At 31.8% G+C, this 26,592-nt stretch overlaps 1 protein-coding gene across 2 annotated transcripts in view; it reads left to right on the top strand.

Moving 5' to 3' along the window:
- Positions 1-2,840: 2,840 nt before the first annotated feature.
- The window catches only part of LOC115881777 (adenosine receptor A2b-like), a 169,596-nt gene continuing 145,844 nt past the window's right edge, over positions 2,841-26,592 (top strand). Inside the window, exon 1 of one of the 2 annotated variants that reach the window (XM_030899425.1) lies at positions 2,841-2,935. The gene's annotated coding sequence lies outside the window, so the exon portion shown is untranslated. Of the gene's footprint in view, positions 2,936-2,990; positions 3,064-26,592 lie in introns of those variants that run through there. The other variant, XM_030899433.1, reaches the window with a different exon arrangement.

Raw genomic sequence — 26,592 nt, 5'->3', positions numbered from 1 at the left:
AGCTAAGTAACCAAGGGCCCTGAGGCAAATTAAAAAATGGGGTCCCACTGCTATGTAAACTGATTAGGTTTTATCAAATAAAAATATGAAATATAAAAATACTTTAAAATGCTAAGTTACTTAAGCTCATTTTTGTGCACTGCAGGGCAAGTAATAAAAATATTAAACAGTAACAACATAAATTACAATTAATACTTGGGGTAGGTTTGGTTTGAGTATAAAGGTCGGGCCTACAAACTGACTAAATAACAATTATATTTACAATTTTTTCCTAGCTTTAGTTTTCGTAACAGTATCAATAACTTCGTTTAAATCCAGGCTTGATGCGGTTGAATTTAAAGACTTCGATTGGTTAGAAACGGTTAACCAATCGAAGTCTTTAAATTCAACCAATAAAATTAATATCGTATCATCGTATCGTCGGACAACGGATGCATGAAAATCAAGCTTTATATCTTAAGTCTCTAAAATTAAAATTGACACAATGGAAATTCGACCATAACAGTTTCATCTCAAAAAATAAGCGCTATTAATTCAACTTCTTAGGCAAATTCAATTCAATTCAATTCAAAATGACTTTATTAGGTATATAAACAATAATTGTATACAAATTAAAATATAATAACGATGGCGACGTTCACATTTGTGCCCTTTCACGTAACCATCCAAAAAAAATATGTAAGAAAAGAGTAGTAAAATGAATAATCAAGTTATTACAGAAATATGATTAAAGACCTACATTATTCCATAATTAATTACAAAATATATACAGGGTTGTTCACCACATACGACACGGAGTATTATAGCTAAACGATTAGATTTTTACAAATTGTAAGTTTTGGGTTCGTTGAAGGACTATTAGAGCTACAATTTAAAAATATTTTTACAAGATATAGAGTGTCCCAAATAAATAAAAAATATCAAAGTTGTATTTTTTGATGGTACGCCTTCTATATTATTGCATTTTTAGTTTCTACGATTAAAATAAAGGTAAATTTGATTAAGGTTTATTACACTTAAACCTTACCGTTTTTGAAATATTTTCAATTTTGTAAAATTGCAGTATAAATTTTAAGGTTTCATTTCTCCGAAGGTATCAAAGTTTTTAATACTAAATATTTACTGAAGTTGATTTATTGATCAGTTATTGTGTTGCAATGATAAAAATTATACTACCTTATACAGAGTGTCTAAAAACTTATTTTAAATAATTACTAGCTTTAAACGGCAATAACTTGTTTAATTTAAAGGGAATACCTTGTATATTTTATGAGAATCAGATGCACAATTTAATTGTCTATCAAATTGTGTTATACCATTTTTTACCTATCCCTTCAAGTTTTCGTAGAAAATGCATTTTCTTATAATTTAGACCCCATTTATCAATATACCCATGGAATATTGACATTTTAGATTGTTTTTAAAACAACAAATGTACAAAATGTACAGGCTAGTAATATTATCGTTTTTAATAAAACGATGAGCCCATTTGCATGCGTAAAGAAAACTATTTAAATATTTATAAAAGAGTATACCATTAATTAAATATACCACCAGTATTTCCGTTCAAATACTAATTAATTACATACTTAATTGTGTTCGTTAATAAATTATTCTAAATAAATGTGGATTTGAATCAGAAATCAATATAATAATAAGTTATGAAAATGAACGTCTCTGTTGTTATAGATAAGCATTTGTCAAAAAATGAAATATCATTTTTAAGATATTAGTTTTTTTACCACACTGTCTAATACACATAAATAATTCAGTTTTTTAGTATTTGGAGCAATTATTATTAATCAACGCAAACAGTCAATTAATGTGGTGTGAATACTGGAATCGTATTAATTGATCCTCTTTATCAAATATTTAAATAGTTTTTTTTATTCTTAATGAAATAAAGGAACTATATTGACAATATTAGTATCTGTACTCTTTAAAAATTTGGTACATCTTTAAAAATAATCTAAAATGTCAGTATTCCATGGGTATATTGATAAATAAATTCCAAATTACAAGAAAATGCATTTTCTACGGAAGCTTGCAGAGATAGGTAAAAAATGATATAATACAATTTGATAGACAATTAAATTGCTCATCTGATTCTCATAAAATATACAGGGTGTTCCATTTAAATTAAACAAGTTATTGCCGTTTAAAGCTAATAATTATTTAAAATAAATATTTAGACACTCTGTATAAGGTAGTAAAATTTTTATTATTGCAACACAATAACTGATCAATAAATAAACTTCAGTAAATATTTAGTATTAAAAACTTTGATACCCTCGGAGAAATGAAGCCTTAAAATTTATACTGCAATTTCACAAAATTGAAAATATTTCAAAAACGGTAAGGTTTAAGTGTAATAAACCTTAATCAAATTTACCTTTATCTTAATCGTAGAAACTAAAAATGCAATAATATACAGGGTGTTCCATTTAAAAAAAAAATTGATATTTTTTATTTATTTGGGACACTCTGTATCTTGTAAAAATATTTTTAAATTGTAGCTCTAATAGTCCTTCAACGAACCCAAAACTTACAATTTGTAAAAATCTAATCGTTTAGCTACAATATTCCGTGTCGTATGTGGTGAACAACCCTGTATATAAAATAAGGTAATATGAAAGAAGTGAAAAAGTGTAAATCCAAAATCCTTAAGTTCTTTAAATCCTCTTTGCTACATAAAGAGAAGAGGATAGAGCCATCCGCCGACGACATCAGAAAAATAGAAACTTGAGAAAAGGAGCGACACGCAAAATGCGCAATCGGCCGTTTCCAGTGCGCTCGGGGCGACACGGACAACTTTCAGCAAATTTCAGTTTCAGTTGCCGCTTCACGAACGCCATGATCAGCAGGCCGCTGCGGGGTGAGCGCTGTCGGACCGAATCGGAACGTAGCCGACGATCGCCGATGTCATAGACCGGGGGTAAGTTTCAGAAAAGTTTTGTTGCTAGTGAAAGCTGTGAAACTCGATGTGGCCAGATTAAAGCTTCATTCAGAATCTCGCAATTAGTGGTTTCAATTAGCGCAGAAGTTTGTTCTTCTAATTTCATTGTAAGCATTCAGAACGTTAAAATGAAAAAAAAACCTTTGATTAGTATCATCCGTCAAGATAAAGTGTTGTTAGAAATAGCGATGGGAACTATCGATTGAATTAGACTATCGAATGGTTACTGAATGAATGATTTCAACTATCGAATGGTTTTATTCGAATAAAATCATTCATTCATTTGTATACTAAAGCATATGTGACAACCTCGCCGTGCGACTAAATGGTTATCGTTGAGCCACGACTATCGAATGTTTTTGATAAATGAAATTTAGTATTCGTTTGATTTTTGTGTGCGTCAGTGCATTATTAGTTCTTCCAAATTTTTATAACTTCGCCTTATAAATACTGTGCTATTTTTGCGTTTATTAAAATATTTAAAATACTAAAATAGTAGTTTTTTTAATTGACGATTGTGTGCGTGTGCAGGTGGTCAAAATTTTTCCGAAAGTTTGTGTGATTTTCCGTAGCCCGATCTTTCAATTATTTAATTTTATATGGTATATGGTCTATTTTTTAATGGGAAATTTTGAGAAGTAGCAATTTTTAAGAGAGATGAGATGAACTTACAATTAATTTTAAAAATACATATTTGTATTTTAGATGTTTTAATAATATGAATTAGTTGAACTTAATAATTATATTAATTAATGTGGTTAAGTAAATGGTTATCGAACTCAGACTATGGGGTGAGAAAATTAAATTAAAAGTTTTACACGTGCCAATTTAAAAAAAAGTTAACGATGTTTGTATTTTGTTTATGCTAATTCTCTTACATGTAGTTTTTTGCGAAGAAATATTTCATTTATTTTTTAGTAAGTAAATACCAGTAAAAGTAAATATTATTATTATTAAATAGTAATATAAAGTACCGAATATAAATAATTTTGATTTCTAATTTTTATTTATATTTTCCTATCGCATTACATTGAATGAATTGAAACTTATCGAATGTTTATATATCATTCATTTTAAAATTTGTTGTTAGAAACCAAAAGTTTATTATTTTATGATGCTAGGCTTTCTCTATGTATACAACTGATTACTGCAAGCTGTTGCTAGGATATTCTATTTATTTTAATTGTGTTTTTTAGACATTTTGAATGATCGTAAACTAATAGTTATTTTTTATACAAGACGATAAAATGGTATTTTATCGTCGACCGAAAATTTCGGGAGACCATAATGCAATTATATCGTCCTGTATAAAACAATATTTTTTTCCATAGCGAGTTACGTTTTAAAAAATATTCAGAAATTATCATTTCAAGGAATTTATTACGAGTAGAAAAAATATTGTGCTGGGTTTGCTATGATTTTTATGTAAATTGACAAATAAATAAAGCTGTCTCTTTAGTTGTCAGTCTTGAGTCAATATTTTTTAATTCTTTTTCGTGTCGATTGCTGATTGAATTGGAGCCACAAATGGCTCAAAACAAAATAAGTAAATTACCAACAGATATTCAGGCTCAGGCGACAAACGCCATATCCAAACTACTTCCATTTAAATCCCGAATAACTTATGAAAAGGAATACAATAATTTTCAAAAATGGAAGCAATTAAAAAACGTGCGAGAAGAAATGAAGTTTTTAACCTATCCTCTCTGTTAAAGTATCATTTAATCAACCCTTACGGTTAAAGTACTATTTTATCTACTATTTTTGATAGATATAAGGCAATTTTAACAGTTAGTATGGAAAAAAGTATAAAGTGTATTACTTATTGTATATACAGGGTGTCCCAGAAATAAGTGCATGTATTTGCTTTTAGTTTAAGGGGTGGTAGATCTCGATAAAAGAAACATATTTTCTCTTTATCGTTTTTCAAATTAGTCCAAAATAACGGAGTTATTTTACGTTAAAAAATTAAAAAAATGCCAAAAACAGTGCCAATAATAAAATTATGGGAAGTATTGCACGAATCAAGAATTAACGCAGCTCTGATAAAAGCTGTACATAATCTTTACCATGGAGAAAAATCACAAATAAAAACGGTCAACGGTCTCTCAGAGGAAATTTCTATCACTAAAGGGCTCCGACAGGGTTGCTGTATATCCCCAACACTATTTAAAATTTATATTGCCAAGGCCTTACATTTATGGAAAAGAAAATGTAACGGAATGGGTATAGAACTAAATGACATATGCCTATACACCTTGCAATTTGCAGACGACCAGGCCATAATTGCAAACGACAAAGATGACATGGAATATATGGTGCAGAAAATAATTGAAGAATATGCTAAATGGGGTCTCACAGTAAATATAGAAAAAACAAAATACCTTCCAATTGGAGCTAATACGGAAAATCTTATTTTAGACAATAATATGGAAATTAGGGCATGTGAAGATTACCAGGTACCTGGGATCGATTTTTACAGGAGATGGAACGGACGATAGAGAAATAAACAACAGAGTAATACAGGCACGAAGAGTAATCAGATGCATAAATGGCATTCTATGGAGCACTGAAATTACAAAAAACAGGAAATATAATACATACGAGACACTAGTTAAAAGCATATTACTCTATGGATGTGAAACATGGCAACTCACTGAAAGGAATAAAAGGAAATTAGAGACAATAGAAATGGATGCGATTAGAAGAGCAATGAGAATTTCACGGAGGGATAAGATCAGAAATGAAGACATTAGACAACAGATGGGAATAGAGGGAACAATAGTAAATGATATAGAACAAAAACAATTAATATGGTACGGCCACGTTCAGAGAATGCAAATTGAAAGAACTCCAAAACAAGTCATTCATTGGATACCACCTGGTAAACGAAAGAGAGGACGTCCCAAGAAAACATGGATGGAAAGAATAAGAAGGTCGATGAGCGAGAAAAATCTGACCGAAGATCGATGGGAAAATCGCACAGGGTGGAAGTTAGGCATCGGACAACGTTGTAGGACGTTCTGACCCGAATTTATATATATAAATTAAAAAAAAAATGATTTTTGCTAAAATTTTGAGAACCACTGGATCTTTTCTGGATTTTCTTTCTTGTAAATTTAATCTAATACCTATGTATGCCATATTATCAAGAAATTATGTTTTTTAACTAAAAACTAAAAAAATTTCGAATTTTCAATTTTTTTTCGCGAAAAAATCCTCATAGGCGTGTTTCTGGGGTTGAACTATACTACCAATTAAAATACTTGCACTATTTCTGGGACACCCTGTATATTACTATTTATACTTTTTAATTTACGATATATCTCCCCTTCTAATTTCTATGTTAAAGATCTTTTATCAAAGATATTTTGTGAAAAATTTGACAGTGTTAATATACAATATTTTATAAAATCACACGTATTACATTGTCAAATTTTTCATAAAATATCTTTTACATAAAATCTTTGTCAAAGAAATATATTTTTTTGTGTAATTTCATGGTAGTTAATTCAAATTCAAATTCAAATTCAAATTCAAATTCAAATTTCTTTATTAGACCCCATTAAGTTTTACAAAATAATATTAGTATTAATAAATGTGTGTCTAAAGGGATCGCACCGCGATTAAAAAACCGATACAATGGCACAAAGTGCCAGAGTGGTGCGACCCCAAATACAAAATAGAAATAAATTAAATTAAATTAAATTACAAAAATAAACAGAATTAAAAAAATTAAAATTATATAAAAAAAGTGAAAATATAGTTTTATCAGGGATGAGCGGAGATAAGCAGAGAGGCATAATGAAACAGTGTAAAAACCGGAACATCAACCAATGACGGGTATATCAGAAGAACAAGATCTCACAAATCAGTCGAAGAAATTATAATATTTACGAATTTAGTAAATGATTTTTAATTTGTTTTTTATAATCTGTAAAGGATTGAAATTTAAAGTTATTAGAAATATTATTCCACAAATGTGGCGCTATGAAACTGAAAGATTTTTGGAAGTTAGCTGTTCGGTGTTGAGGAATTTTAAAATAATGCACTTGTCTAGTCGAATGATCATGGTCAACGTAGTGAAACAATGAGAACAAATAGGGAGGCTGCTCTGTAGTTAAAATTCGATAAATGAATGTCATTAAATGAAATTGTCGTCTGTTAGTCATGGATAAAATAGATAAATTTTTAAGATGTGGCGTTATATGATCTCTAAAAGGAATGGATCTCTAAAAAGAAAACCGTAGACACGAATTTTGAACTATTTGGATTTTTCTAGAGAATCTAGCGTTTATGGATGTACCATAAACAACATCGCCATAATCAAATAAAGATAAAATAAGTGTGTCACATAATTGATACTTAGTCTTTGATGGTATATCAAACTTAAGAGACGAAAAATTCTTCAACCGTATATAAGCAACCTTTAATTTAGTAGTTATATGTGCCTGAAATGAAGGCTTCGAATCAAAATAATCAAGTTAATGTGAACTAAAAGTGAAAGTGTAATAGATACCCATATTTTCATAATTTAAATAAACATGATTCGCATCTTATATCATTTTTATTTTTCGAGAAAACATCTAGGAACAATATGCAATTTCAAATTTACCTTAACATCAGTACAAAGAGATATCAAAATATCTATATGGATATTTTTGAAATCTGTCTGGGGATTGCTTTAATATTTAAGTGACAGGTTCAGTGCGTCGCGTATGGAAATTCAGGCAACATGTGCGGCCATTTTTAATGTATAATATTGTATATATTGGAAAGCTGTATCGAAATACGGTACCAAAATAGGTTGTTATACCATTCAAAATAAATATATTTGTTCAAACAAATAAATGGAATTTTTTGAATTGATTGTTTTTCAATATAAAATAAAAATGTAAAATATGAAATATGAAATTAAGCTTACTCGTACAGTTTATTTATGTGTTTTTTTATATCTAATTTTACATAGGAAAATAGTAAATTATACTTACTAGCTTTTTTCCCGCGACTACGTTCGCGTTACACCTCGAATCGTTCATACCTTGATTTAAATGATTGTTTACCTATTGATAGACCTAGTGAGCCTTACAAAAATTCACTATTTAAACTATGATTTTAACAGTTTTAGAGCTATTCGTATTTCATATGAAAGTTTGCAATTGTCGATTTTCTGGGTATTATACAGGGCGAGTCTTGAATAAGTGCAAATATTTTCAGGGCTGGTAGATATCGATAAAAAAAACATATTTTATTTTTACCGTTTTTGAAATAACTCCAAAGTAATCGAGTTATTTTACTTTAAAAAATTCCAAAAAAATATTTTCTGTTTAAATTTTGAGAATCACTGGATCTTTTTGGGTTTTTCTGCCTGATAAATTTTATCTACTATTTCTGTCGCCGTATTATCAAGAAATTATGGATTTTAACTAAAAACTAAAAAAAAATCCAAAAAGTTTTTCAAAAAATCAAATTTTCCAAAAAAAAATTGAGAAAAAAAATTTCGTTGCTGGGGTGATAGTGGTGTTTCTGGGGTCAAAATATACTACCGCTAAAAATATTTGCACTTATTTAAGACCCGCCCTGTATATTCTTAAAAAAAATCGATTTTGTTATTTTTGACTTATTACACATTTTTTACTTAAAATTTATAAAGAGCCATCAATAGGCAAATTTCAAGAGCATTTTTATTCTCTTTAAATATTATTACTTTTTTAAAAAAATCCGAATGAACTCGAACCAAAGTCGAATTTTTCCAAAATCTGAAAAAAGAAAATCTCTCGAAAATAATAAATAGTGAAATGACTATTTACCCTCTATGGATAGAACCCTTGTGGTTCCATATAAACTGTATTACTATAATAAAAATGCTTTTTTATGCAAATTTTTATGTGTATAATCCAGAGATCACGAAGGTCTATATAAAATTTTACTAACTTTACCCATTTGGTTTATGAATTTCAAAAATCTCTTCTAATTCTTTCTGCAGAATTTCATTCTTCTAGACCAGATAGTAAGGAATGTTACACTCTAAGAGGATGGATTTCCAAAAAATCGCGCTTTGCGTAGATAATTCAATAATTACTTATGTCATTTAAACGAACATTTGTGCTAATATTTATGTATCTAAAGCTGACGGTATTAACTAACCCTAAAATATCTTAAAACTTGATATATAATCTAACTGATACACCCCTGACAATGACAAATATTTTTTTTCTGGAGGTATTGTGTGTAGGTATTTTTTAGGTATGTTTTAGTATTTAGTCGTTTTACACAAAGAAATAGCAATTAAATGATATAAAAATACTTCATAACAAATCTAGACATATATATCTTTCATTTAAAAAATGAATCATCAAGATTGGTGAAGCGGTTTCGGCGGGATGGATGTAACAAAAAAACCCTTTGAGCTTTTAAATCTGTATGGATTATACATCCACCAAACTTTGTGATTAAGAAATATAAAAATTGGAGTTTTTTCTTTAATGTGAATTGCTTATTTTGTAATATTTTCTTTAAAATCTCAAGTACTACATACTGCCATTTCTCGCTGACGAGTATTTGACACGCACCAGAGGATGGCCACGCAAGTCGTTTTCTTTCATGAGCTTTTCTGTGACTGAAAAGCCCGATACGTGATGTTATCTCTCTATAGCACTCCGGACATTCAAAAATCTCATTGCTTTGTTGCCTCTTTGCTTTTTGGTTGTCGCTGTTAACTGAATTTACAATTCTTCTCCATTGAGTTCTATTGTGACCTGCTTTTTCCCACTCAATCTGCATGTTAATGCATGTTCTGCATGTCAAAAAATCTCAAGTAGAATATCATACACAAACCGGTTTATAATATACAGGGTTGTTGATATTTATGGGAACTATCGATTATTAGGTAAAATATACGAGGTACCGCAAAAGTTAAATATAAAAGTTAAAGGGTTTCTAAATGTCTATTATCGTTACCCCAGTGCAGTTATGACATTCACCATGTTAAAATTGCAAACATTTTTAGAAAGCTGCGACTATTGAAAATAGTTAGCCTTAGTAACCCTTATTAACATACTAAAAGTTCCCATTTGTCCGATGTGTGCGTCAACAAAAAAAATCGGCCGCCATCTTGAATTTTGGTACTTTTTGGGAAAAAATGTAAATAACTCGAAAACGGTTTGTTATAGCGAAAAACTTCGAGAGGTAAAAATTAAAGAGAATAAAAAACTCTATTAGAATCAATAAAAAAATAGTTAATTATCCTAACGCAATGACGTACAAAAAAATTTTGAAAATCGAGCAATTTTTAAAAGGAATCATCGAAATGCAAATTACTATTTTTTTAAGCTTATTAACAAATAACATGGATATTTAGCATCAATTCAACTGAAATACAATCCTTGTGACATTTTCAAGAAATATTTTTTATTGGTGGGTTAATATTTGTCAAAATTAACAAAAATTGTAAAAGCTATCCTTTACTAAGTACATGTGTACTAATAATGTGCGAAAGCAGTCTCCACCTTGTCCCGGTCGGGGCTATTTGCACTCAAAGCAAGGTCTTATTGTTACCATTTTGTAAAAAAACTTGTTTTTAAAAATACAGCGACAGTTTGAAAAATTAGGCTACAGGTTGGAAGAAAAAAATAAAATGTAATGTAAACTGGCGACTTTCAAAATGTTGCAAATAGATCCTCATCTGCGACAAATTACATCAGTTTTTTTAAGATCCTGCAGCACAAAAATCTGAGCTAGTCGAAGCTGGAAATACATTCTTATTTTCATTATATGATCGACATAGGCTAGCAAAAGATTTAGATCAGTTGAGGTATTTTAAATATAAAGTCCTTACATCTCGTCAGGTACTTATAGTAAAAATATTGATTTAGCTACCTTACCTCCAACAACTAACGCAGCTGAAAATAATTATTATAGTACCTATTTATAAATGCTGTATTGGCTAAATAACGGAGAAGAGGCAACAGAATGTGGATGGCGTAAAAAAACGGATACCTTAGTTCCAAAAACAATGTCAAACGCAGTGGCACCAGAATTTGTATTGAAAATGATTTACTGTAATTGCAAATCTGGATGTAATAAACTATGTACCATTGCGATAAAAAAAATAGTACAAGAATTAGTAGTCCCAGATGGAACTCCTGGTCTATAAGGATATTTGAATTATATTGAATTTTTTTTTTGGATACAAAGTAGCCAGTTTATATTACATTTTATTTTTTTCTTCCAACCTGTAGCCGAATTTTTCAAACTGTCACTGTATTTTTAAAAACAAGTTGTTTACAAAGTGGTAACAAAAAGACCTTGGTTTAAGTACAAATAACCCAGACCGGAACAAGGTGGAGGCTGCTTTCGCACATTATTAGTACACATGTATTTAGTAAAGGATAGCTTTGATAATTTTTGTTAATTTTGAAATATTATTAAACCACCAATAAATATTTCTTGAAAATGTCACAAGGACTGTAATTTAGTTGAATTGATGCTAAATATCCATGTTATTTGTTAATAAGCTTAAAAAAATAGTAATTTGCATTTCGGTCATTCCTTTTAAAAATTGCTCGATTTTCAAAAAAAATTTGTACGTCACTGCGTTAGGATAATAAACTACTCTTTATTGATTCTGATAGAGTTTTTTATTCTCTTTAATTTTTACCTATTGAAGTTTTTCGCTATAACGCACCGTTTTCGAGTTATTTACATTTTTTCCCAAAAAGTACCAAAATTCCAGATGGCGGCCGATTTTTTTTGATGACGCACACATCGGACAAATGGGAACTTTTAGTATGTTAATAAGGGTTACTAAGGCTAACTATTTTCAATGGTCGCAGCTTTCTAAAAATTTTTGCAAATTCAAAATTATTTGCACTGGCCTACGTGTAATAAATTTAAGTATACAGGGTCGGTCGTAAAGTCGTGGCACATTAAAATTTATTTCCTCCAAAAATCCTATATGGGTATTTCGCCACGGCAAGAAAATCTACAAAATAAAATAGTTATTTTTTGTAAATACTTCTGCCTTAATCCAAACGGAAACTACTTGTCAGAAGTTAGGTTTACAGATGTACAAATTTGCCTAACGAACAAAAAAATACTTAACGTTCCGGAAAGTTTTTACTGTAGAAAAAAACTATTTAAAATATTTAAATTTAACTATTCGAGAACACTTCAGTTTTTTTAAACAGATACGTCCACAAAAACCGTTGACGTTTTTTTCTTTATTCTTTGTATTTTTTTGCTTCCGACGACTTTAAGATAAGATAGATAAAGATAAACTTTCCGAAACGTTAAGCATTTCTTTGTTCGTTAGGCAAATTTGTATATCTGTAAACCTAACTTCTGACAAGTAGTTTCCGTTTGGGTTAACGCCAGAAGTGTTTACAAAAAATAACTATTACTACAATTTTTTTTAGGTGAAATGACGCGAACAGAGCATCAAGCAACCTCTGAAAAACTAGACAATTAATATTCAGTCCTTAAGACATAAAACGGATGAATTATATCTTTTATTAGAAGAGCTCAATTTTCCAGAAATTGTTGCCATAACTGAACATTGGTTAAATATGGATGAGCCTGTATTTGTCAAAAATTACACTACAGTAACTAGATTCAATAGAAGTAACTCATCTCATGAAGGTACTATGATAATGTCTACTAACAACGACTTTACGGCAGTAACTAAGTTCGATACTCTAATATCCGAAAAAATTTTTGAATTTTCCGTCGGTTAGCATAATTCTTTTGACCTTTATATTATTTGTATTTACAGAACACCTGACGCTGACGTGCATATTTTCAGTCAAAAATTGCTAAGCTTGCTTGAATCCCTACCTATAAAAAGTAAATTAATTTTGTGTGGCGATCTAAATATTGACTTTTCCAGTGTGTGTGCAGCTAGGGAGTCTCTCCAGTCCATTTTTCATTCTTTTGGTATACTCATGCATGTTGACTCACCTACTAGAATAACTAAAACTGGCTCTAGTACTATAGATTATGTCGTGTCGTCTTTTGACCCGGAGTTCGTTGACTGTAGAGTCCTTCACTCAGGTTTCTCTGATCATGAGGCAGTATTGACAACGTTTTTGCCACATTCCAAATGCAAAAATACCTCGCGCAAATTGGGCCGTATTTTTTCGGATAAAAATTTTCTAAATTTTCACCACCTATGCCAACAACTGAGTGGGTTGTCCTCTCGGCTGACGTCGATTCCGAATTTTCTAGATTTATAAATACCTTGTCTAATCTGGCGTGCAAGGCGTTTCCTCTTAGGCCTATCAAAAGTAAGCAAGGTATACCCTGGTCTACGACCGGCTTGCGTATATCTGCAAACAACATGCGCTCATTATCTCACCTTAAAAAATTCACAGACAGCGTTTTCTTTCATAATTACGTAAAACTTTATAGAAGGGTTTATCGTAAGACTATAAAAGCTGCCAAGGACATTTATTATAATGGGAGGCTAGCCAAATCCGGTAATGTTGCTAAAGAGACTTGGAGTATTGTAAATGACTTAAGGAATAAGACTTCTTCGTCTGGCACAGTTTTTAATTCACCTGAATTTTTAAACACTTACTTTGTTAATGTGGCTAAAAATTTAGTGAACACCATAACTCCTTCTCATGATTCACTTTCATATCTCCCTAAAGCAAATGAGAATTTACACAGTTTCTTCTTCACGCCCGTAGCATTATATGAGCTCCGTAGTACAATTAAAAGTATTAAAAATAAATTCTCATCTGGGACTGATGGGCTTACTCTCAAAATGTTCTCTGAACTTCCGGAATGCACATTAATCTATCTTACTACTTTAATTAATGAGTCATTCCAAAAAAGGAGTTTTTCCAAACTGCCTTAAGACAGCAATAATTATTCCTCTGCATAAAGGAGGAGATAAAGATCAAGCTTCGAACTATCGCCCAATTGCTCTCCTGCCCACATTATCTAAGGCCTACATTATCTATCATTGAAAGATTGGTTAAAAAAATCTTTTTTCCTTAAATATAAAGTACTTTCTACCCATCAATTTGGATTTCTAAGTAACAGTTGCGCAAATGATGCTATGTTCGACCTTTTAATAATGTATACTCTAGCCTGAATAACCATCACTTTACAGCTACAATTTTCTGTGATTTCTCTAAGGCTTTCGACTGTGTAATTCATAATATCTTAATTAACAAATTGCAAAACTATGGATTCAGGGGAGTGCCGCTCGAATGGCTTAAGTCGTATCTTGGCAACAGAAGGCTTGTGAGGATTGATACGTCTATGTCTTCTTGTAAGCCTATAGAATGTGGTGTCCCTCAGGGTTCAGTACTTGGCTCTATTTTATTTCTGGTGTTTATCAACGACATTGCAAATCTAGACATTAGCGGTAAAATCTGCCTCTTTGCGGACGATACTAGTTTCACTTGGAGCGGCCCAGATGTTACGGCACTATATGATACTATATCCAGTGACTTACGCACCATTAAATCTTGGTGCGATTCTAATCTCCTATGCCTCAACCTTTCAAAATCTAAAGTTTTGTCATATAAAAGTACTATACAACCTTTTGTACTTAATAACACCACTATTGACGTCGTGGACTCTGTGGATTCTTAGGACTTGTTGTGGACAACTCTTTAAAATGGGACTTGCACATCGAAGCCTTATCAAAGAAACTAAGCTCTGCCTGTTTTGCGCTAAGATCAGTGTCTAAGGAACTTAACTCATCAACCTCTAGAATGGTCTATTATGCCCTTTTTGAGTCGCATCTTCGTTATGCCCTTCCATTCTGGGGTACTTGCTGCGCGACAAAATTTGATCGTATTTTCAAACTTCAAAAGAGAGCAGTTCGATACTTATTGGGACTAAACAGTAGAACTCACTGCCAGAATTTCTTTAAAAATTTCAAAATACTGACTCTTCCTTCCTTATTCATTTTTGAATCCGTTTGCTTAATCCGCAAGCACATATTCTCTATTCCGGAAAGGCCTTCTCACAACTATCCACTTAGGAATGCGGAGCACGATATTTATCTGCCAACCCCGAGCTCAGAACTAGTTAAGGGCTCAATACTGTACAATGCCAAGAAAATGTACAATCATTTGCCTTCGAATATCAAGTCACTTTCATTCTTTCCCGCATTTCGCAAAGCTCTGAAATCATACTTACTGGAGAGAGCCCTATATGCGGTAAACGACTTTTTTGTTGATGTTTAATCATGAACAATTTAGAATTTTAATTTTAATATTTTGATCATCTCACACACTGGTTAAAGGTCTAGTATTTAATATTTTATAACTCTTGATTTTATGTTATTATAACATGATTTTATCCATTTACAGTTTTCCTTTTGTAAAATTTTCTAGATACGCCTGTGTTCTGCAATGTCCATATATGTTTTATTTGTAATTTTATGACGTAATTTTTTTTTGAATTGATTTGTATTGTATGACATTTTTTGTATTATTTGTATATTTGTTTTTGTGCTTTTTTTGTTTTGCTTTGTCGATGAAGCTGTTTTGACTTTTTGTACAATAAAGCGTTGTTTTTTTTTATTTTATTTTGTAGATTTTCTTGCTGTGGCGAAATATCCATATAGGATTTTTTTTTTCGTTCTTTTATAAAAGGCTAAATACAGTTAAAAATTACAATTTAAATTTAAAAAGCAATAACTTAAGATTATCCTTGGAAAGTCTGTGTAATAATTGATATTGATTGTTTTACATGATCCGATGGTTTGAATAATTTAGTTTATTGCCTTGAGTAAAACCTTGTATTCTATTATTCTAAAATAAAATAAGAAATAAAATTCTTTTGTAGTAGCCCTATTATTACAGTTAAGGGACGGTTTCAAATACATGAAAGATTGTTGTACACATATATCTTAATTTTATACAAAAATTGCTTTGATATTTACTTTATTTTATATATATTTCGGATATTTATCGGATTTCTCATTAGCAATAGTCGATTTAGACACTCGCCAAGTCGGTAGGCTATTGAGAATGATTCGGCCGAGGCCCGTGGTTCGGATTATTAGCGGCAGAAAGGAGACGTCAACTCAATATTTACTATTTTTTTTAGTTTCTACATCTATAAATATTTCTAATTATATTTTATCGAACTTTAATTAAATAATTCAATTAATTTACAACTTATATTATGTTTTGTATTTGTTAACCATTTTACTGGAGGGTAATTAAATTTAGTATAGCATATTTTGTTTCAATTTTGTTCCCTGGTGCACTAATTAACGAGTTTTTGTCACAACATAATTAGGTTATATTGCAGGTCAATAGACACGGGTCACAATATCGTTGACACAATATTGTTTAGGCCGAAGTATCGACCAAATTTAACCGTAATAACCTGTTAAAAAATGTTTTATAAAATTAATTTTAGTAATCACAACTTTTTCGCTAAATAATTAAATAATTTTCTTGGAAGAATAAAACATTTTCTATACATAAAAGATCTTTATACAGGGTGAGTTTCCTACGATGGGTATCTCACAAACTACTTGAGATAGAGAGTCGGTTAAATGGAGAAAGAACTGCAGTTTTGTGGGGTCATAATTATGCGTCTTTCAGATTTTTGAAAAAGTTCATGGCTTACTAGATATTTCGAAAAAATTCACAGTCCTTTACAAAGATGCAACCGAGGGGGCATTGAAAATGATGAATAAAAACGTAAAAATATGATTAGTGTTAATATGAGTGTATTACATACATATGTTTAAATAACGAACTTAAAAAAACAACAGATTTAAAGATTCACTGAAAAAGTAGTAATGTTAAAATTAAATAAAACATTATCAATAATAATTATGCGATCGCACCTATCCGTAAAACAAGCAAGCAAAAAAACCTCGAAAAAAACAAAATAACATACAAAATATCAGGTTGACATGATGACAGATCATGATCAATCACAGATAAAGAATTCTTACGGAAAGTTACACTTTACGATATAATTTTTTAACTGTTAAAGGCAAACCCCATTTAAACACAAAACTTTTTAATACCTACTACTGTATCTAATAGACTTTTCTTTAAATTACTAAATTCTTAGCCACGCTTCTGTTTTTCTTGGCTGTTGTGCGTCACGTCACAGATTAACAGGCCCACGTTTGCACCACAAGGCGATGCTGCAGACCACTAGGTAGACCGGTCGTAGAAATTTATGTTATACAACTTGTAGTCAATCTACACAAATATTATCAAAAACTTTTTTTCTTTTAAAATGTGTTCAGATTTTGTAAAAAGTATAAGTCAAAATCGCAAAACTTAAATTTGATATGAGTTTCTTAGTTTTTAACTAATATAGTGGCGAATTACAAAAATTCCTTTTCAATGAAAATTAATGAGTTAAATAAAATAATTTAATAAATTACTAGCTTTTTCTCGCGACTACGTTCGCGTTACACCTCGAATCGTTCATGCATTGATTTAAATGATTTTTTACTTCTTTATAGAGAGCTAGTGAGCTTAGATGTTTTTTATTTTTCATCTTTTTTTTATTTATTAAGAGCACTTATACTCTCTTTATAGGTTATTTTTTATTCTTTGAAAGATAATTGAGGAAAACATATTTCGTTATGATGTCACTAAATAAACCCTTGTATAAAATTTTATACTGTCTGGTTTATAATGTTATAGTATTGCATTTTCGTACAGCAAACTTTCATTCCCTATTCTACTCCCTAAGGGTATAAATTTCATAAATTCGCTTTACCTTTGTGCCAATTTTTATGTGTATAATCCAGAGGTCACCAAGTTTTATATAAATTTTTACTAACATTACCCATTTGGTTGATGAATTTCAAAAATTTCTTCTAATTCTTTTGGTAGGAAGGATTTCATTCTTCTAGACCAAATAGTAAGGAATTTTCATACAACAAACTGTTCAACAAAGATAATTTTACTCTCTAAGAAGATGAATTTTCTAAAATCGCTTGCTGGCGGCATTAACTCACTCTAAAATATCTAAAAACTTAATATATAATCTAACTGACACACCACTGACAATGACAAATAATTTATTTCTGGAGGTTTTGTGTGTAGGTGTTTTTCAGGTATGTTTTAGTATTTAGTCGTTTTACACAAAGAAATAGCCATTAAGTACTATAAAAATACTTCATAACAAATCTACACATATATACCTTTCATTTAAAAAAGAATCATCAAGATTGGTAAAGCGGTTTCGGCGGGATGGATGCAACAAAAAAAACCTTTGAGCTTTTATATATGTATGGATTAAATATTTTTCCAACATATTTTACTTTCCAAATTTTTATAAATATTCAGACTCGCCAATATCGTAACATATTTCTTTAACGAACTAACCTGTAACAGACATTTATATGCCCAGTATATTTTTGTTTAACAAACCAATGAGGAAAAATCCAAAACCTACCGTTATAGGAGGTATAAGATGATTAAACTTATATAATGACAACTACTTATCGGATAACAAATTAATTACTACTGTCAGCTAGTTCAGCTATTGTCTAGGTAGAATATACCTAGAGTACCTACACCTACCTATGATGTAGGTAGATTAAAGCTTATTTTGACGTTACCTCTCACTTCGGTGTCACAAGCTGAATTTTTCAGGGATGGAAGTACAGTACATTTGCAGTACATGATATGGGGACCTTTATTCCGAAAGTAGTACAAAATTAGACCGGGTAAAAAGGCACTATCATCAAAAATCGATATATTAATACCACCGTATAGAGAAAACAAATACTTATTTTTTGATCCAGTACACAATAAAGTCTTCGTAGGGAGTAATTTTTTATAATTATTTATAAAAAAACACTTCCATTAGCGCTTATGACCAAAAAAAATTTTAAACATGAATAATAATTACAATCATGGGAAAATTTGGTTTAAAAATAGATTTTTTTTAATATAACTTTGATTTAACGAAAAACGAAGGCCTAAATGAAAAAAGAAACAATTTAAAAGTTTCGCTTATGTCTTGACAAGGTATCAAAGCAAACCCCATATTTTTTGCTTTTAAACTAATAAAGATATATCAATAAACAATTAGCGATGTAATGGTTTTTGCGCGCGCTGGCCGACTGCCGCCGCTGCGCCGAGATTTCCTATACCCTTGTATATATGACGTCATGGTGTGGCAAATGTAGCATTTTAATTCGATTTGGGCTCCCTTATATAGGATAACAGAAACATTTTCAATGTTAAAAACAAATTTCGGCTATTTTAAAAATTGTCCCTAGTTTCATTATAAGCTATTTTAGACAAAAAGTTTTCAGATAAAAGTTGTAGATAATCACATCCTTAATGAGATCGTGTCCTCCGTTTTTTTCTAAAGCCTGTCATTTTTGACATATGACACAAACATATATTTTTTTAAATGGAAACCATAGTTGGCCATGACTTCATAAAAAGCGCCATTTTTAAGCTTTTTAGCGATATGAGCGATAATATGTTTTCTTCGAAAACTTACTGAGTTATAGCCAATTCTTATCATTTTAAACAATTTCACTTAGTTAGACATGCCTTGCTGTAGAGCAACGTACAGCAAGGCAAACCCTGTGCAAAGTACAGAGACTGGCATGTATCTGCATCACAGGTGCCATGAGAACATGTCCAACAGCAGCAATGGAGGTCATTCTAGACCTAACACCACTGCATATTGTCGTCGGTAGTTATGCCAATGCGACAATGATTAGAATGGTCATTGACGGAAACAGTACTGGGAGAATTTTCAGGTCAGGGGCTTGGAACGCCTTCAAAAAGAAAATTCCACTTCTCCAACTCCCAATGGATGACATACCAAGAATTTACAACTTTGAGAAACACCTCACTGTAGTATTGAGTAAAAAAGGAATGGAAGAAAGAAACGCTTACTCAGCATATAAAAGACCATACCATCACGTGGTATACTGATGCTTCCAAAACCAAAGTAGGGACAGGGATAGGAGTATTTGGGCCGAAACCTAAATACTCCGAACCAATGGGCACCTACCCCAGTATCCTTCAGGCAGAAATTTGCGCTATCGAAAGATGCGTACAATTTATCTTGGATAGGAACTATCGAAAACAGGAAATTGCCATCCTATCCGATAGTCAAGCACTTAACGCGATCAACTCAGTAACCATCAATTCGAAGTTGGTCAAAGAATGCCTAGAGAAGCTCAACAAATTAGGCAAAGAAAATAAAGTCCTCCTACTCTGGGTGCCTGCTCACCAAGGGATAGAAGGCAATGAAAAAGCAAATGATCTAGCTAGGAAAGGAGCGAACACTCCACTAACTGGACCAGAACCGTTCTGTTTTCCAAACGGGAACCAACTGAAAGCGGAACTGAAGAATCTGGAAGACTCCATCCGTACCTTGGAATGGGTGTCCTCCAACGGTCTAAGACACTCGAAAAAGTTCCTTAGAACTTATGACCGAGAAAAATCAAAGGTTTTCTTTGATTTAAGTAAAAACAATCTTCGGATTGTCACGGGGTTTCTAACAGGACACTGTCTCCTCAACGAACACCTCAGTAGGCTGAAACTGCGAAACAACGGCGAATGCAGATTTTGTGGGGAAAATGGGGAAACACCAGAACACCTTATCACTGAGTGCGCCGAGACGACGACCATTCGTGCCATGAACCTTGGCACGTCTGATGTCGAGGATGGAGAGCTGGCCTATGTGGAGCCGTCTCAGATACTGGCTTTTCTTAAAGCCCTGAGACTGTATGATGAGTTATAACTCGTTATAACTCAAGAAAGGGGAACACACAATAGATCTATAAGGTCGCGGTGATTAACTCCCCTTCTAAACATTCTACATTCTAATTAGACATGGAGACCAGTTCAATCGCCGTTGCTCTCAGAAATGTGAAGCTGTCGCATCCAAACTTTGTAAATTAAAGTAAACAAAAATTGTAAATATGAATTTTTCAAATGAAGAAAAGCGTGTAGATACTCGCGCATCAATAGAGTGTTTCCAACATGACTTTCATTATCACCCTCCCCCCATAATGAAAGAAATGTTAAAAATTATTTATATCATAATAATATAAACTCAGGGATAGGAAGAGGTGGACTAATTGCATGGGCCTCCTCGATCACCTGACCTATCCAATAAGGTTTACAAAAGAACTTATGAATTAAGAGAGGCACTCGAATTGGCGGTACGAGAGAAGTTTAATTAAGTCCGCCGGTTCTTCTGTGAGAATAGGTAATAATTCAGTTTTAAAAAGATGTAACTCAAAACAATGGCGGATTTTTGAACATTTTCTAAAATAACTTAAAGTGTATGCAGTGACTTCAGTGATATTTTTTTAAGTTTTAGTTTGTGTAATGTAAATTCTAAAGAACTGTTTAGTAATATATTCTGACTTTTTATAAGTTATAAATCATAACAGAATGAGAATGCCATGCAATCTAAGTGAAATTAGTCAAGAAAGATAAGAATTGGCTATAACTAAATTTAATTTTTCTAACAAGTCTTGAAAATCGTTCTCTAAAAAACATAACATCCATTCACGTATTCTCGAAAATGTGTGGTCAAGAAAAGTTAACCAATAATCTTACACGCTTTTCATCATTTGGAAAATTCATATTTACAATTTTTGTTTATTTTAAATTACAAAGTTTGGATTTGGCAGCTTCACATTTATGAGAGCAAAGACGATTAAACTTGTTTCCATGGCTAACTAGGTGAAATTATTTAAAAATGATAAGAATTGGCTATAACCATAGACAAACTAACAAAAGCAAGACTTTTCAAAGGATTGAGGAAGTCGAATTATTGTTTTTGCGCTGGCCAGTTGAGTCAGAAATCATCGCGCAGTCGCACTCGTCAAACCTAACCTAAATAAAACGAAAAACGTTTTTGCCTTGAACCATCCTTGAACGAACTGTTGAATTCCTGATTTTGCGTTTTGTTTGGTTATTACTATTATTTTATTAGCGTACAAAACGAAAACAAATAATATAATACATTTTACATTTATGAAGAACATAATAATTACTGTGATTATACATATTATTGTGATTAGATCGCTAACGTAGACAAAACGAAGGTCCTACAAATTGACTGTAAGTTATAAGAATCTTTATCTTTTTAATCTTTTTATGATTTGAATTTTCGTGCTTTATATTTTATAATAGACTCGAAATGTTAATATTTTTGCAAATTCTTGTGAAAATGTGAAGTTTATGTTTTTGTTTTATATTTGAAAAAGTTTTATATTTTTAAGATGTTTCTTGTTGTTCCTATTATTAATATTATAATATACATAATTATTTTTTTGTACCTTTTGAAGAATAATGCTTTTATTTCGTTTACCATAACTGTTTTTTTTATCATCTTTTTTGTTATTTTAATAAGAGAAATACGTTTTCGTTTATTTAACTTTTGTTTTTATATCTGTTATGTCCAGAAATTATTGTTTATTTTACCGATGGAAATAAATTTATTTGATTTTAATAAACGCTTTTTAATTAAACATCCTTGTCTAAAAGGCTACTACAAAATACACAATCCATAAGTAAACCGTCCTCGTCTAAAAGGCCAGTTGACGCAAGCGCGGTAATAAACTCTTATCAAACTTGTTACCGTTTTGCAGTACAGCGTTGACGCGTCTTGCTTTTGTTAGTTTGTCTATGGCTATAACTCGATAATTTTTCGAAGAAAACATATTATAGCTTATATCGCTGAAAAGCTTAAAAAATGGCGCTTTTTATAAAGTCATGGCCAACTATGGTTTCCATTTAAAAAAACATATGTTTGTGTCATATATCAAAAATGACAAGCTTTAGAAAAAAAACGGAGGACACAATCTCATTAAGGATATGATTATCTACAAATTTTATCTGAAAATCTTTTGTCTAAAATAGCTTATAATGGAATTAGGGACAATTTTTAAAATAGCCGAAATTTGTTTTTTTCGAAATATCTAGTAAGCCATGAACTTTTTCAAAAATCTGGAAGGCGCATATTTATGACCCCACAAAACTGCAATTCTTTCGCCATTTAACCGACTCTCTATATCCAGTAGTTTCCGAGATACCCATAGAGAACATCGTAGGAAACTCACCCTGTATGTATACCGGGTGTTCCAAGTTCAAATCTCACATACATAAATTGAAGAATTGAAATTTTAAACAAAAATTTTGTAATTTCCAGACTTGATATATTCTCATTTTATACATCTATAAATGCTAACTTGAGAACTAATGTCAAATATTATTAAGTATCACAGTTTCGGCAGAATGGCATCGTTAAATGAAACTGAACATATCGAAATTAATTAAATCAAATTGTTTAATCGATATTTTCAAAAGTCAATAATTCGGAAACGGTTTGTTTGAGCTACATTGTGTGTATTTAGATTTTTGCTTAGAATTGAAGGAATAAACGAAATATGCAATAATATACAGGGTGTCTATTTAAAAAAATTAAACTTTGATGTGTCACGACTTTATGCCCGACCCTGTATACTTAAATTTATTACCCGCTAATAGATATTTATAAATCCTATAACTTTTGTATTTAACTTTTTGCGGTACCTCCTATATTTTACCTAATAATCGACCGTTTCCATATATAACAGCGACCCTTTATAAACATCTTTTAATATAATTAAACAAGACCAACGTAATACCGGAACAAAAGGAGGTACACCTATGCTTCATAGACTACACGAAGGCATTCGACTGCGTCAACCACAGGGAATTGCTGAGCATCCTTGAAAGAAGAGGCCTGGATACCCAAGACCTGAAAATTATCCAAAAGCTATACGAACAACAAGTAGCGACAGTAAAACTACAGGACACTGAAACAACAGCAATACCTATCAAGCGTGGAGTTAGGCAAGGATGCGTATTGAGCCCTATGCTCTTCAATATGTACTCCGAACTAATATTTCGAAATGCGCTTGAGGGATCAGAAGACGGCATAAAAGTGAATGGCAGGCTGATTAACAACATGAGATATGCTGATGATACCGTCGTTATTGCAGACACCACTGAGGGCCTGCAAAGACTTCTTGATAGACTGTCCTCGGTGGGCGACTCAATGGGTCTCAGGATAAATACAAACAAAACAAAAGTCATGGTGATAAATAGAGATGCAAGACAGGCAACGGAGGTAGTCGTAGGTGGGACACCAATAGCAAGAGTCTCAAAGTTTAGATATTTGGGCAGTTGGATTAGTGAAGACCTAAACCCAGACATTGAGATCAGAGCTCGAATTGAGATGGCTAGATCAAACTTCCTAAAATTGCGGAACCTACTGTGCGATAAACGTCTCAACATCCATATAAAAGACAACTTCGTCAAGTGCTACGTACTTTCCACACTTCTCTACGGGGTTGAGTCGTGGACACTCAAAGTAAGCGCAATGAATAAGTTGGAAGCATTTGAGATGTGGGTATATCGCAGAATGCTGAGAATACCATGGACTGACCGTGTCTCGAATGAACGAGTTCTAAACCAAATGAACAAGGACCGAGAACTCCTCGACATAATAAAAAAGAGGAAAGCAGCCTATTTGGGCCATATCATGAGACATAGCAAGTATGAATTCCTTCAGCTCATCATCGAGGGTAAAATTGAGGGAAAGCGCGGACCCGGACGACGGCAATGCTCCTGGCTGAAGAACATCAGAGATTGGACAGGCCTGGACTCACATACTTTGCTGAGAAGAGCGAAAAATAGAGAGGAATTTGCCATGGTTGTTGCCGATCTTCACTGAATGGAGAAGGCACTTTAAGAAGAAGAAGAACGTAATACCCCCAAAGTTTTTAAATGGAGTAAATATAAATAGGTACTTAAATGATGGAAAAAATAAAAGACTAACATTATATTTTAGGGCCGCCAACAAAAAGAATTGTCTAATTACAATACATATGTAATAAAAATTATACTTTGAAAATTGTTTTGATAATCATTTGATTGATGATTGGCGTTTTTTTCAGAATTTTTTTGATGGCATCTTTGTGAACATCCCAAGGAGCAACTTTGCCCCAATTTAACCATCTTCGTATCTTCGTATCGTATATTACGGTTTCCGAGATACCAATGCTCGTACCTCGAATTTGTAACACCTTGTATATTACAAAAACAATATGGTATTCCATATTTGGTTGCTTTCCTCTAGTGATTGATCGATGTTTCGACAAGTATATTGTCTTCATATTGACTACTTCATATTGTCTTCGAACTACAGTCGATGTTCTCAATTATTCGACCACCCGCTACAGATTTATAACCAGAAATTTATCAACCCGACAATTTATTGAAATGCATAATGCGATTTAGGTGAAAACGGCAAACGATCCGATGTAATAGCACCTATTGCCTTGACCCAAAGCAGCATTCGCTATCCTAAGCCGGATGGTGTGTTCATTTTCGTTAGCGAAATGACAGCTTATCAAATTTACCGCGGCAACATAACCCATTTTACAAATGGATTTGCATTCGCGTTTCAAATCTCCACCTAGATATTCATTGATAGTTTAAGAATGGATTTATGCCATATAATTCCACAATCATACCGAGTTTTTTCGACTTTTCAAAATTAATTTAGAATAAATTATATGTCTTTGCTGGAATGAACTAAAATATATTATATTTATAGATAATTACTGTTGGGGGTTGGAATCTTTGGTGTTACACAGCAAAATAAAACAATAAATTACCACAATACACCAAAAAACTTTTACTTTTACACTGGACGCGCGTTTTGCTAACCATGTTAGCATCATCAGCAAATGATTAAGACTAATCTAATCGAGCGCTTATATACTCGCTCAGTGGGTACCGAGTGGGCGTGGCAAGATCTGGCCAACCGAGTCGGAGCCCACCGAGCGTAACAATTAGATTTCCGCCACTAGAGTAGTAGGAACAAAGAACTTGAAGGAATTGGGCCGTTGTCTCTGTTCATACTATCTTTACATTTATTAATTCTTATGAAAGCATCAGATTGCCTGTAATTTGAGACCTCTGTTTAATTAATTTTAAATTACTAAGATCTATACAATGTTCTTTATCACCAATATGTTTGGCAACGCAAGATTTATCCGGTCTACCATATCTCATCTGAGCTAATTGTTCTTTAAATCTAGTTAATATTGATCTTCTAGTTTGCCTAACATATTTCTGATTACAATCTTTACAACAAATTTCATAAATACCCGACCTTTCCAGTGGAGGTGTTTTATTCTTTGGATTACCTAATAATTGTTGTAATTTATTATTAGCACTATACAAGTTTATAATTATTGACATTCTTAAAAATTCCTTTTAGACCACGGGATAACTCTCTATCAAACGGTATTGAAAAATATTTTGACGTATCTTTCTCCACTTGAAAAGACGAATTTTCAGAAATCATTAACCTATACCTACGTTTTCTAATTATTTTATCAACTAGTGAAGGAGAATATCCATTACACTCAGCTACATTCGTAATAAATAGTAATCTTATTCTATTTCACATCTTTCGTTGGTAAGTGAAAAACTAAGTAATCTATGAACTAAGAAATTTAAACTAGCTATTTTATGTTCACCACTATGATATGATTCATTAGGAATATATCTGCGTGTAGTGGTATTTTTCCTATAGATACCAAATCCCAGGCAATTATTAGTATTTCTACTTACTAATACATCTAG

Source organism: Sitophilus oryzae, unplaced genomic scaffold (genome assembly GCF_002938485.1).
Source record: "Sitophilus oryzae breed Bouriz unplaced genomic scaffold, Soryzae_2.0 scaffold_1111_pilon_pilon, whole genome shotgun sequence".
Classification (NCBI taxonomy): domain Eukaryota; kingdom Metazoa; phylum Arthropoda; class Insecta; order Coleoptera; family Curculionidae; genus Sitophilus; species Sitophilus oryzae.
This window is presented reverse-complemented; position numbering and strand designations above follow the sequence as displayed.